The sequence below is a fragment of the Mesitornis unicolor genome, unplaced genomic scaffold (genome assembly GCF_000695765.1).
Source record: "Mesitornis unicolor isolate BGI_N332 unplaced genomic scaffold, ASM69576v1 scaffold1453, whole genome shotgun sequence".
NCBI lineage: Eukaryota > Metazoa > Chordata > Aves > Mesitornithiformes > Mesitornithidae > Mesitornis > Mesitornis unicolor.
In genome coordinates this window covers 42,736-57,921 of record NW_010172376.1, presented here as the reverse complement: position 1 = coordinate 57,921, position 15,186 = coordinate 42,736, and positions in this window count along the sequence as shown.

Sequence of the window (15,186 nt, the reverse complement as noted above, 5' to 3'; positions counted from 1 at the left end):
TCCCTACATTTTGTAAAAGTGCCTAAGGCAAATTATCTTCGAAAGTGGAGGCTAACTATTTAACACTTCTAATATTTCTAGCCAGAGGACATCAAGAGGAACATAAGGACCTGTTCTGAATTTAAAGGGCCTTTAGACTGTAAGCTCTCTACCTCAGGGTCTGTCTAATACCAACTCTGTAGAGCAGTTGGTCCTTAACAGTAGAAGTTACTGATTTGCATATTTTAAGGTGCTTCTGTGCATTCTTTGTTGTAGTTGTAGGATCACTCTTGTATAAAGTGCAAAATAAGCAGGTGTTTTGCTGATTTGAGACTATATATTAGAAGATTCTTTCCTTTGAAAGTGTGATTTGATTGGCAAATGCCCACGTTTATATCCCTCCTTCCCATTCAGTGAATGTTTGCGTGGAACGGGGATCCAAAATATACAAACAATGAAGTTTCTGTTGGAAGTCTTTCTGTATCCTTTTCCTAACTCCACTGTTTATGCAACATTTAAGAAAGTTTCTGACCAGTTCGGCTTGCATACCAACTTTGATAACAGTAACAGCTCTGGACAAACGTATAGAACTGTGTAGTATAAACGAGCCAGAAGAGCCCCAATCCAATGCCTTTCCACAACCACCAAGTCCATCCCAATGACTGCAGAAAAATTATTGCATTAGTATCATTTTCAGGTTCACATACCTGCAAAGCTGCTCTATCAATATGTTTCTAAGCATTTCCTTGGAATGACATTTGTAAAACCTCAAAACAGAGTTCAGTCTCTAATGGGCTTAAATGCGCTTCCTGTTTTGAAGAGGAGACATCGAGGAGGATCTTGAAGTGACATGTCTGCAATTTTGTATGCTAATCATACTTTCACCAGAGTTATGTTCTTAATAATGCAGATTGTTTCCTGGGATACTGCAGCTCTTCCCCAGCTTCTTGTCATCCACATGTTTGATTGCACTCATAAATTGCATGTGGGCACTAATAACTTCTGCTGATGTTACACTCATGTCACTCTGATTGTTGGCTCAGCCTCTCTCACAGTCCAGGATTTACTGTAGCTGCATATGTTATAGGTTCAGCAAGAGTTTAGGAGACTGAACAGAGATGATAAGAAGAAGATGATGGACCTGCCTTTCATCCTTGAAAACATCCATTTGGTGGTGATGATCTAAATAATGGACTATTTATTTTTTTCTTGACATATAAAACAATGTTGTTACTACATAGTCAGACAAATCAAATTTTTCACCAGTTCTAGGCTAAGAACAACGAATAGATTGATTATATCCCTCTCTTGGTCTGCCTCTCTTAGAAAAATCTTGTATCTGTTACGGGAAATAGCAAGCACTAGGTCTGAAGGGATCCACTATCTTTAGCTTTTATTTCCCTAATAAGCAAATCAGTCCTCATCAGTGTGCAAGATCATCAACACGTATTTCAATTTCTGTACACATCAGAATATATCAACCGTAATTACATTATGTGGAGGGTAAATCACACAGTAATTAATGTAGCTGATAAGCAGCATAAAAGGTCTGATTCAGTCTTATGAAAGTCAAGGAAATATATCCCAGTGCCTTCAGTTAGATTTGGGTCAGATTTCTAAAGATTTGGACCTTCACTGAGCTTATGATACAATCAAATGTTACGGTAAACAGGGTCATATTCTGCATGTGTCTGTAGGTCAGTGCACTCATACTTCAAGCAGGACCTACTCAGTAAATGTTTCTTTTATGCATGTGTGTCTGGCTAAAAAAAAAAAAAAAGGAAAAAAAAAGGTCACATTTACTCCAAAGCATTGCTCCTTTTCTTTGAAACTAGGCTGGCAAAAATAACATTGTGTACAGTGCAATGTATACTGCAAAGAGAAATGTTATATTAGAAAAAAAAAATCTTAGTAGTAAATACAATACATTACAGTGTATTTCACAAGTATGGTAGGTATCATTCTTTCTGAAAGGTTTTCCAACCCTTTTGATCCAAATCACAAAAGCCATGATGACCTGTATTTGAGAACCCCTCAGGCTGGTCTTCAGATGTGCTGCAGCAATGAAGGCTTCCTTCCCTCCCCTGTATTAGTCACATCTAGCAGAAAGTTACTACCAGAAAATAAACATAAAGTATGCAACTGTCCTATAACATCTCTTCTACACTCACATCCTGTGATATGTGATTCAGGGGTGAAAAAGTCACTTTCACAGCCTTTATAGCCCCATAACTTTTCTTCGGTTATTGCTCAGAGCATCTGATGTTATCCACTGCAAAATCCATGCAGCCAACCTATGAAGCTACAAGCAAAAGACTATGCTAATATAAATAAAAGTTGTCCCTTCAAGAAAATTTCAGGCAGTTCATTTCTGTTTGTTTTGGTCTCATTAGATTGCCACTACATGATAAATTATTTAGGTTAAGGGTAATTTAGTTTATGGCACAATAGGTATGAAAGGTTATTCCTTCTTATGCCCTTCTCACATAAAATATACCTTAAAAAAAGTAAAGTCTTTATGTTTCAATAAACAGAAGCCACATAGATATTGTGTAACAAATTGCGTATCAGATAACAATCTATAAAATTTTATTGGCTTATGAGGTTTGCATTGATTTGAATTTTACCCAAAAGCAAAGCATTACTGCTTCTCCAGAACACTGAAATAAAAGGAAAACAGCAATCTCCATCACAGTTTTTTTAAAAGCGTAGCCATCAGAAACGTCTCTGAACAACGCAATCAAATTCCTGGAAATAGTCTAGAGTTCACCTTGTTTCTTCCCTGCGCGTGGTTGAGAAAACCTTGCAAATCAGCTCCAGCAAGGAGCTCAGCACTGAGGTTCACCACAAAGCCAAGAAAAAGCTTCTGACACTGGGCTGTAATTGCAAACCAATTCTGTAAAGCTCCTCTCTTGCTGCATTTCTACTGTGAGACGTTAGTGGGTTACTGCTCGTTTGAGCGATAGCACTGCCTGGAACTGTGGGTGAAGAATCGAGAGTTTGTGTTGTTCATTTTGCACAATCATGTGCTTTCTGAAGCGCAGAGTTTGGTGGAAGAGAAAGTCAAAGCAAATAATGGTGAGGCTGCAAAGCCATCTTCAGTTGACCATTTACACTCTGGAGTCTATTTCAGATTGGCCTTTTTCTTTGGTTCCCCTTGATCTATAGAGATATTTACAAGCCTAGGCAGTGATAGCGTAGTTTTTTAGGTTTCGTTTGTTTTCTTTGTAGTCAGGAGAATATTGTGAAAGATGACATGGCAAGAAAGCTTTGTCCAGAGAAAGGCCATTGATTGGATTCATAGTAACATTTTGTATTTGGCTGAATTTTGAGGTGTGTATATACATATATATGTATCTCAAAAGTAGAAGGACTTTATATATATAAAATAGAAGGACTGCAGATGTACATATTCTTTAGAGACATGCAATAAAAACTACTGATCCTTAAAGCAGAAGGTGAGATACCAACAAGTCTGTTATTACTGGTATTAATTAGCATTATTTTATCATGAAGAGTGCAATGATGGCTGTGCATTTGGACCAGCATTCTTTTACACGCCTGTTGGCAGATGAGACTCAGGCACCAGTATTTTACAAGCTATACTCCAGTAATTTACATTGCATGGCAGGATACAACCTATCAACAGCAAACACCTTTGCTGCAATCACATTCATTGTATTTGACCTCTCTGTTGGACTGTGCCTTGCCCAGAGTTGATCACTAGGCCACAGCCTGGGCAATTACCCACTTCAATAATCAGTGTCTGATTCTGATGAATTAGAGCATGAGCTGCTGTATTGTTCAGAAAAAATGAGATGGTATAAATGGTATGACAAGTAACAATGCACTTGTAATAGTGTATACAGCCATTAAACTCAATGCAAAAAAAGGGCCCACTAAAATATGTATAAAAATAGTCAGAAATAAAGTTAAAAACACAGTGAAGGCTGTGGTTGTTGAACAGGCAGGAGAGACTGAAAAATATCCTCATTCTGCATAAATGCATGAGGATTTCAGGCAGGACACACTACATGCCCTTCCTCAAGCCAGCTCTTGGGTCGCTTGTAGTCCACCACATTGAAGTTCCTGGGCTATGTCAAGCATGTGACAAGACTGTTTTTCCTGTGACAGTGCAAATTTTGGCTACCACCTTGACTGCTTTATCTAATGCTGCCTAGGCTGGCAATGGCCAGTCAACAAATAGCTGGAAGAGATGCCCCCAGGATGGTCTCACTTGATACTACTGCCCTGAGCAGCCCACAGGGGTTTGAGTTAAACCTCTGCTGTCCTCTGAATGCCTTTCATACCTCTGTCCTTAACACCCCATCCCCATCAGCTGAAATACCAGCTTTAACCATTCGGTTAAGAAAGAAATCCCATATACTACTGGTGAGGGGTCAGTTCTAGGAAGGAAATTGTCCAATTCTTAGAGTAAAAACAAGGAATATATTTACAGTCCACACAGGGCAGCTTTCACCTACACCAGGGAGCAGCCTCGAGCAACCCCTTCCTAGTCCCCCTCAACCCCAGGATGAGGGTCATTTTCAAGAGCATCCACACAGACAGGAAAATAAATCTGGAATTGAGATTATTTGCAGGGTTTTATTAAAATTTTGCTTTTCCTGATGTAGTTCGTTAATACATATTCTATTTTCAACCTCCTGATTTGTCTAATACGGTTTTGAAATATGAGCTCCCATAAGGAAAGTTCATAAAAAGGATCTCACCTGGTTTTACTTCAGTAGCACTTGTGTATTTCCTTACTACTTTTAACTCGTTCAAAGGCCGCAGACATCACCCAGGCAGTCACAGTATATATCAGTGTTTCATGTCTGATTTTGCCCTGTTTACGAACAAAAAAGTTTGCCATATTTTATGATTTAACCTTCTGCAGGACAGTTTAGAAAATCTCCAGTGACTGATATCTTTGTGATTCAGGTTTGGAGTATCTCATGATCAATAAGTTGTTTAATTTTTTTTTCCTCTCAAAATATTTCTCTTGTGTCTGTGGGTATGAGTGAGAGGTTTCTGTGACTTAGTCATACTTCAGTGCACTTAACAGGGCCCCCTGGTTAGTCAGGGCTTGGGCTTTATTTTTGCGTATTGCTGCTGGTTGCTCTGGCTGCTCAAACAACCCCCTCAGCATTGTCAAAGAAAGTGGTTTCCTGCTAATTCTTTTCAGGGCTTAGATGGATTTTAAATCAATCTTGCTGAGAAAGTCAGCCAGACAAAGAGGTAAAATCGTGACATGGTTAGTCATTTCTATTTTACCTGAATCAGTCAGTAAGGTACTTTGTGTCTGTTCTTACACTTCATACATAACTTTTATTCTACTGTATTTTGACAGAAGTTTGGTTTTGGGTATCTCTTGTCTATGCCTTTCAAATCAATCTTCTGAATCCTTAACCCAAAGTTTAATATCATCCATTATTTAACACCTTCAGTAAGACTAACTTGAAAACTCAGTAAAGCTGTGCAATTAATGCTGAAATACCTCAAGTACAGAATAATACCAGAGTATTCTCCATAGCCCTCCTCAGAGCATCCAAAAATACCAGTAGCCTTCCCTCAAGTTTCTAGTTATCAAATAGTCTCTAAGTTTTAGTAGAAGATCCTGGCTCACCTAGGTGAGTATTTTGCATTAAAATGTGAAATACTTTTCCTGCAATTTTATCAGTGGACTCTACATCAACTTGCAGTGCATCCATTTTATACTAGATTTGAATGATCAAAACGTATCCCCAATGCTGCTTATTGCACTAATGAGCTTTGCCCACTTTACTTTCTTCTATCATTTTTATCACTCTTTAATTTGTTATATAACTTATTCAGTGTTTTCTGTAGGTGCTTCTGCCCCATAGCACCCAGCCTGACCTGGCAGGAGGAGTGATGGGGAGCACCCACCAGTGACCCCAGCACCAACAACAGCCCCCACCCACACCCCACTCACCCCCACTATGAAAGGGAGCTTTAACACACTGGGATTTTCATTCTTCTTAAGGTATCAGGGTACTGCCTGCCTACAGAAAAAACTTTTGCTCTGGATGCCTTTACAGTCTTCATAGCTCTGTAGTAGATGTTTTATTTGAAAACATCACATTTACTACAATATAAAGAGGCCATTATTGTTTAGCTGTGTTCATCGCTGTTCTTCCCTTCCTCCTCCTCCTTCCAACTACCTTCTCAATATCTTCCTGGCATTTTCCAGTACATACCAGGCTCACTTGTTCCTGCTTGCACTAGATACGGCACAGTTATGTTTCTTCCCCCAAGCTCAGTGTCCTCAGAGGAGTATTTAGGTTAAAAGCAGTTTATTCCTGGCTGGAACTGCAGCAATTGTGCACAGGTTCATAAGCCAGGATTCTCCTTTGCTTCAGGCAGCTACTAAAAGCCAAGGTGATGTCTCAGATGGAGACGCAAACAAAGAGGTGCAGCAGTGGGGCATGAAGCATCCCTGCTGCTGCGGCACAGACAGTCCCCACAGCACAGACTGGTGTTTGGGGCATGGTGGCAGCACAGGGGGTGAACGATCCTATTAACAGACAGAAACACACCTAGAAAAGTGGCCAAACGGTGCAAGAAAGTTATACAGCCCTCTGCTCAGCTGCCCCTCTGCAAACATGGAAATGAAAAGCTTATCACAGAATCACAGATTATTAGGAGTTGGAAGGGACCTCAAAAGCTCATCCAGTCCAACCCCCCTGCCGGAGCAGGATCACCAGACCAGGTCACACAGGAAGGCGTCCAGGCGGGTTTTGAATGTCTGCAGAGAAGGAGACTTCACAACCTCTCTGGGCAGCCTGTTCAGTGCTCTGTCACCCTCACAGTAAAAAAGTTTTTCCTCATATTCAGATTCTCATCGTACCTCTATTCTCTCCATACCTCCATTTCTCACCATACCATACCATACCATACCATACCATACCATACCATACCATACCATACCATACCATACCATACCTCCTGCCTGGGACAGGGGTGTTTTGTGAGGAATGCTTGCACAATGTATCAGCCTGACCTTATCTGGTTAAAGTTGCTCGATACTTAGACATTTGTAGTACATTTAGTCCTAAAAGAATTCTTTCCTTGGAGACTCATTTCTTTTTGTTTTGATGGCTTTTTTATGTGAGCTTTTTGCAAAGAAATTAATAACCATTCCTATTTCAGCTGTGTAGGAAATGAAGATTTTCCTTGTAAGTAGAAGAGGATCTTTCTGACAAGTCTTTCATCTGTGGCTATGCCCTCACCAACCAGATGGCTATTCAGCCAGCCAGGCATTACACAGTTATATAGGTAGAAAATAGGGTTATTTAGTATGGATCTTTGGATAGGAAAAGTGAGCCAGGACAGAAAATGCAGACCTAACTCATAGATACAGTGGAATAGAGGGACCGGAGGAAATTTAGGACAATGAAATTAAGCCTGGACCTCAAGTGGCTTCAGAGTGAGTAATACTGGAAAGGAGAGGGTTAAAAATATATATGTCTTTTAGCTTTGTATGATAGCTCCAGAAAGAACCGGGTCAACTCTGTGGAGAGGCTTCAGCAATGTGTCATAGCTAATGATGTCAGTGCTGAGAAAAAGGTGGCAGTTTAAGTGAGTATAATAGGGGTAAAACCTCTAACCTGCTGTGCGGCCTAAGTGCTCTTGTCAAACCAGCAGACAAAACAATTTCTGGGAGAGAAATTTCCCTCAGTTCCCAGATCTGCCAGCGATGGCAGAGCTTCCCTGCTATTACAGACCAAAGAAAAACAAAACCATTTAGGGCTAAGTGCCTGAATGAAGGAAATTAGCAGAACGTCATCAGTTTGAGAGCTTAAATGCTGCAGTACCAGCGACCAGCTACAATACGTGATGCGAAACAACACAGAGCACAGCAGCCACCGTCCAGGGCTTATCCAGCTCTAAAGCAGGCACCGGAAATAGTTGTAATGGTGGCTGCTATGAGACATGTCAGAGAAGTGCAGCCAAGGCATGCAGGATAACCAGAAACTGCCCTGGAGATCAGCCCCGACTCACGACATGTGCAAATAGGATGCTTGGTTTTCTTTACCTGGCTCAAGGGCAGGCTCCTTGGAATCTGTAAGATAACAGGAAAGGCAGAGATGGAGCACACGTCACTGCAGGCAAGCCCAGATTCTGTCTACCAAGACGACTGAGAGTTTTCAGCTGAGGGATGGGAAACTGAGTCCATGCAGGATGTTGGATAGTCCACATGGCACAGCTAATTTAGGTGATAAAAATCTACATTTTATCTGGATTCCTTTACAAATGGAGAAAGCACAGTTTATAGCGAGGTTTGCTCTGGTCCCGCTGTTTTTGTAATTTCATGGTAGGATTATCAGAAACTGCTTGAAGAGATGAAGTTGCAGAAACTTCAGTGCTTTTAATCCTCATTTCTCTCACCAAAGGTGCCACATATATGCTGTATGTGCCAAATTCAGTGTATGCACTACTTGATGTCTGGAGAAATTGATTCAAATTGGTAAAGTGATATATTTTTAACATCTTTATCAGTGATCTGGATGAGAGGATTGAGTGCTCCCTCAGCAAGTTTGCAGATGACACAAAGTTGGGAGGGAGTGTTGATGTGCCTGAGGGTAGGAAGGCTCTGCAGAGGGACCTGGACAGGCTGAATCCATGGGCTGAGGCCAACTGGATGAGCTTCAACAAGGCCAAGTGCTGGGTCCTGCACTTCGGGCGCAATAACCCCATGCAGCGCTACAGGCTTGGGGACGAGTGGCTGGAAAGGATCTGGGGGTGTTGGTGGACAACAGGATGACCATGAGCCAGCAGTGTGCCCTTGCGGCCAAGAAGGCCAATGGCATCCTGGGGTGTATCAGAAGGGCTGTGGTTAGTGAGTCGAGAGAGATTCTCATTCCCCTCTACTCTGTTCTGGTGAGACCACATCTGCAATATTGTGTTCAGTTCTGGGCCCCTCAGTTCAAGAAGGACAGGAACTGCTCGAAAGAGTCCAGCGCAGAGCCACAAAGATGATTGAGGAGTGGAGCATCTCCCTTATGAGGAGCGGCTGAGGGAGCTGGGTCTCTTTAGCTTGGAGAAGAGGAGACTGAGGGGAGACCTCATTCATGTTTATAAATTTGTAAAGGGCGAGTGTCAGGAGGAAGGAGCCAGGCTCTTCTCAGTGACAGCCAATGACAGGACAAGGGGCAATGGGAGCAAGCTGGAGCACAGGAGGTTCAATCTGAACCTGAGGAAAAACTTTTTCACTGTAAGGGTGACAGAGCACTGAACAGGCTGCCCAGAGAGGTTGTGGAGTCTCCTTCTCTGCAGACATTCAAAACCTGTCTGGACGTGTTCCTGTGTGACCTGGTCTGGGTGATCCTGCTCTGGCAGGGGGGTTGGACTGGGTGCCTTTTCAAGGTCCCTTCCAACTCCTAATATCCTGTGATTCTGTGAAGTATATAGTGCATTAGGGTTTCAGAAACAGTGAGAAATATTTTGTGGTCCAGCCAGACCTTTTTTTGATGGACTGACCTCACAACAGACAAGGCAATAGGACAGGGTGAAATCAAAAATGCACAAAAGCAAAATATGTGTTTGAAGGGGAAATAAGCACTAAACATCTGAAAACTAATTCATTTGACTGTAGAAAACTTGGCACAGAGCTTCAGCCCAAACAGCTTCTCTACTCCTAAGGTTAATCACAGGGATGTTAAGAAGAAAAGGTGCTGGTGAAAGGTAGCTGTCTTCTCACATTTGTTGACAACCCAGCCTAGCATGTCTTTTGCACAGAATAAAGAGCATTTTCCTCATTAATCTTCTAAAATCCTCTAAAATCTTCCTCTCCTCAAGTCTATTAGCAGTGGAGTCTGAGCACCATGAAAAGATGAACACACGTGATCCATCATGCAGCGTGATAGCAACAGTGCTTACGCTCAGTTCTCAGCAAGACACCGTCTCATCAAAGCCCAGCCTCTTCAGAAGGACACCAGCTCTGATAGAATTTTCTGTGGGAAGATTTCTTGAATATATGGGAAAACTGCTGGAGCAATGTTCCAGAATAGCCAGGAGTTGAGGCACAAGGTTATGAGCAGCAATGAAATTTCTTCCCTACCTAAATAGTGACCTCCTGTACCCCTGGCAAGAGTCCTAACTCCAGGCTGCTGGCTGCTGCAGGCAGCCCTATGCCAGGTTTGATCATTTTGACCCTGGAAAAACTCTCATGAGAAAGGTTCAGCGAGAACAGCAGTGGGTAATTCACTCAATCCAGAGCAGCAAATTAACCACTGATTTTATTTTTTTTTTCAGCACATCAGATGATTGCAGACATGAGATGATAGCCCTGACTCCCAGACCACCAACTCCTCTGAGACAGGCTACTTCAGACCCTTCCACAGCAGGATGGAAATTAATAAAATTACACTGCTTTTGGTAGCAAAAGATCTTTTTTTCCTGCCAGCCTTCTCTGGTGGCACAAGTTGAATAGGAGATTTCTTGCAGGCACTGCCATAGATAGGGACTTGGGATCCACATGCTTTGGTTACGGCCACGGGAGAGCTTAATTCATTACCAAATATGAAACACTTCTCATATTTTTTCTGAGGAATCTTATACATAAAATAGATCCTATTGGTAATCACATCAGGGTGTCCTGAAGAAAAGTGAGTATTTAGTTTCAAAAAATTAGGTAGCGTCTTTTTTATTTGTTTGAGATGCCTCTGGTGGGAGTTGTGATCAGAGCCTGGAGAGAGTTATTGCATACCTGGGCACCTGGGTCACTCATGTTTGTATATAGTTAATAAAAACAGTTATCTGGAAGCCAATTATATTAGTTCCCGTATTATCATGTTGTGTAAAGAGCAAGGACATAACACTGTTTCTCTCATCATTCTTGCTGTTTTCCATCTCTTTTAACAAGAGCACTACAGCAGATGCTGACAAGAATTTTAATAAAACAAACTGTCTTTATAACCATCTTTATCCATTTCTTCATGTCTTTATAGGCTAGAAACATATTAGAGGGTCTAAGTGAGGGAAATTACTCTTCTCTCCCACTCGCTCCTCCTCATCCCTCTCTCTCAGTAATTCTCCTGAGCACTGCATGCTGTGGAGGAAACCCAAAATACAAAGACATTCCCCAAAAAAAGCTGCACCTGGATACTTACTCCCACTGACTGTCAGTCAGTTGCCACTGCTCCCTCCTATGCTGAGCTCCAAAAGGGCCTGAGATCATGGCAGAGCCCACCTCTAGATCCCTTTGGATGCTGACAAGGGGGTGGACACAAGGAGTGGCAGCTCTACCGCAGGGCTCAGGGCCCTGCTGCGGTGGACAAGGTGGTACAGCTGGAGGACATCCTTGGTGTGGAGAGAGCCACGCTCCACTGCTGTCCTGAAAACAGGCTGACCAAGTCACAGCAGCATCCCAAGGGATAATTATACAGGAGGTTTGTAATATTGAGTCACTGAGGGCCAAAAAAAAAAGGGGGAGGGGAAAAGAAAAAAGGAAACGAGGATATATGCCAATAACATGGAACCTGATTAAATGTTGCTCAGCTGCAGCTATCAGTACAGAAGAGACATCATCTGTCTCCTGCCCTCAGAGCATGATGACTGCTGTACTGATGAAAATCCAATCATGTACGAGTAGGAAAGCAATTCCTTTCTGTATGTGCCCGTGATTCGTTGTTTCGTTTTTTTTCCTGTTCGACCTGACTCAAGGCAGGTCATTACCCATTATCCTTTGGATGTTGTCCACAAGCAAACCTCTGTATGGCTTTAGAGGTTTTTGTGAGTGAAGGCCTTCACATTTTGGAGAGGAAGAAGGAAAGCAGGGAGAGAGTTGAGCTGGAAGCTGCACACTCAATGGGGAGAGCTCAGATGAGATTTCTCAGGAGTTTCTCCTACTGTACCCTTCCCTGACATCCTGAAGCTGATCAAATAGCCTGGAAACAAACCCTTGAAGATTTCAGTATCCAGCTATGCCAAAAAACTCAAGTGGGAAAGTGTCAGTGCATGGAGACAATGGTAATGACAGGCAAGAGTCTGGTACAGGGACATCCTCACTTTAGGTTTGGACAGAGGTGAGTTACCTGGGTTAACTCGGCAGTGAAGTCATGGAGCTACTGAGATCTTAGTAAAACATTTCCTACTGAAAACAAAACCAAACCATCAAAAAAGCAATTTTGTAAGGCAAATTACTAAAAATTCAGTGAGTTGTTAAGAGTCTTTGATTATCCCTTTGACTACGATGGGATAGTTTTTTTACAGTTTCTGAACAAATGGATGGAAACACCTTTTGTCCTCAAGAGTAAAAGCTGATGAAAGCCCTAATCAGCTGCACCTGCCCCACCTGGCAGAGCTGGTGCTGGAGGTGCTGGATGAGCTGCAGCTGGTAAGGGAGCCCACCAGGAGCTTCTCGGGGAGAAGAGATCGAGCTGAGAGCAGAAAGTTATGACAAAAGTTGCACTTTTCATCTCTACTTCAGTCTGGAGAACCTAAAACCTTTGAAGCTGATGTGCACAAGTCCTTATGGCTTTTTTGAGCAAAAGAATCTTGCTGACCTGATCTGTTTAGCAGCCTCCTAGCATTAAGGTAAGGTTTTCCATATCTCTGGTGGTTTGTCTCACAGTATGTGGTTGTTTTTTCAGCAAGATGGAGAACTGTAGGTACAATATCCTGGCCCATTTTGCTAGTGGTTATTTTTATTTTCCATGATTAAGCTACTCACAGATACTTGGTTCCCTTTCTAATGATGCAGTGCTTTTTCCTGTATATTCTGCACTTGTAGAAAGACACTGTGTAAATAAGAGATATACAGAAGTCTGCTAGTTCATGAATGGAAACAAGGTCACATAATCATCTAAATACTGGTGTGTTCCTACAAAGTAGGCTGCTTAGTGACCCAGAGATGACAATCGCCAGCACAGGTAGTTGCAGTTGTAAAACTGCCTGAAGTTCTTCGTGCCTTCACTTCTCAAAAAGAGATTGCTTCTTAACAAGAAGACTGGGGTATAAATTTGCCTGTGTACAGAGTTAGAACAAACTTTGAGTGCAGCTTTTGGTAAGAAGGAATAATGGCCTTTTTGAGCCAGACTTTCTGCTCCTCCTCTGCAGGTCGGGAGGGCTTGGCTGCACCCAGGGGCGGGGGGGAGGCAGGGCAGACTTAAGATGGTTTTTGTGTCTCGATCTCCCTGAGCAAGCCCAGTGCCAGGAAGGTGAGCAACATCAGGCTGACCTCTGGAGAGGTTAGTAGAAGGCAATCTGTGGCAATCCTCTGGAATAAACTCGGTCACGATTTTAAGCAAAATGAGTATTGTCCTGTAGTAACATGCAGCTAACAGAGTTTCTGGGGGAAAAGAAAAAAAATGAATGCCATTTTGAAGAGCTGATCTATTTTCATAGACTCACAAGACAGAGACAAACATCCTTCTAATGAAAATTTTTCTGTTCAAATACAAATAGGGCTCCTTGTCCACATAACACAAACACACAACTTTGTGTTTCAAGTCCCCTTGGGGATGCTGGCGCCTTGTTCTGGGATGGAAATATTTGCTTCAACTGCAAGAAATTAATTTTAGGATAGCTTATTATGCACCACAAACCTTTTTAAATACTGATCATAAAGCTGGAAGAAAAGGAAGAGAGACATGTCTCCTGTCTGATTGAAAACACTTAAGTCGGTATATATTATTTATAATTTTATCCTCAGCATGGAAGGTAACACTTCTAATACATGGCGATTGGTGCCTCACCAACATTTGAAGCCTCCAGCTGCATACATTGGTGTGTCTTATTTTTCTTTTTTCCACAATAAAATGTGATATATGGTAGTTGCTAACTTCATATAGGTACTGATTTGGGACTTTTTAGTGTCATAAAAGTGTCTCTGAAGCAGAGACTCATGGAATGTGAAACACTGACACAGTGCCCCTGGAGAAGCAGAGCAAAAGCTGGCTGATGAAGATGGGTTATTTGTGGTGATGCGGTGCCTGGAATGACAAACACTGCAGGGTTTAGTTGCACACACACAAAAACTACCTGAACTTGCAGAACTTTCCAAATGCTGGATGTTGAAGGAGTAGTCTGACAATTTCCCTCTCTATGAGGGGAGAAAATAAAAGGAGGGGAGGAGGAAATGTGACTTCCCAGAAGTAAATAATCTGATTTTTAACCTGTGTCATGGTTACCACGACAACTTGTAATGTGTAGCTCAAAATGGTTGCAGTGTTGACAAAAGAACAACTAACTGTTTTTAAATAGGCTGCAGAGTGTTTGCATCTTGTTTAGTCGTGCTGCAGGAAATTGTTAGCATTGAGCCTGGTTGTGTAAAAGCTGTTGGAGGAGACCCTTTACACACACAACTGTCTGAATCAAAGCATTCACCCAAAAAGCACTATGCAAGGCAATCTAACATAAAGTGCTAGTCAAGCAGTTGCTTCCTTCTGGAAGAGACTTCCAAAACTTTTTATAAAGTATTACATTTCCTTTAAAGCTGTGTCATACACTGTAAAGAAATGACAACATCACAACTAAACCTCTTGCAAATCTTTAGATGAAAAAAAAAAGTTCAATATATGTTGTGATCTTGGTTTTTGGTTGGTTTGTTTGTTTGTTGTTTTTTGTTGGGTTTTTTTCCAAATGTGAAAATGAGCACCAGGGAAAACTTTCTTTTTAGGACTTACTTAGATTTTCCTGAAGATTTATGTTTATTGCTTTCACACGTTCAGCTGGTAGAAATTAGATTAGGCTCTCATTACCCACTTCATCTTTTAATATGCTGTAGAAAGTCATATGAAAGTGCTAAAATTAGCACTGTCATCCTCTATGTTGTCCGTTTTACTGCAGCATAGAGCTGCGATATACTCAAGTAATATACCTGTGGTGTCTGCTACTAGCACAGTCTCCTGCTCTGTTTGACTCAGACCTCACATGCATACAGATTCATTATATACATTTCTCTCGTCCAATAAAGTACACATTTAGAGCATCAGCCATTTACAGGCATATAGCATAAATAAAGCAGTGAATTTTCTTTATCCCCTACCCCTTATGCTCATGAAAATTACTGAATAAGGAAAAAAAAAAACCCACAGAAAATGCAGTTCCCCCAGCATTATTCACATTGCAGCAGACAGCCCAATTCTGTACTTACAGATCTTAACAGTGAAATGTCTCAGGATCTTTACAATTTTCAGCAGAACTGTTTGAAGCTCTCGGCAAGCCACAGCGTTCATCGAGGCA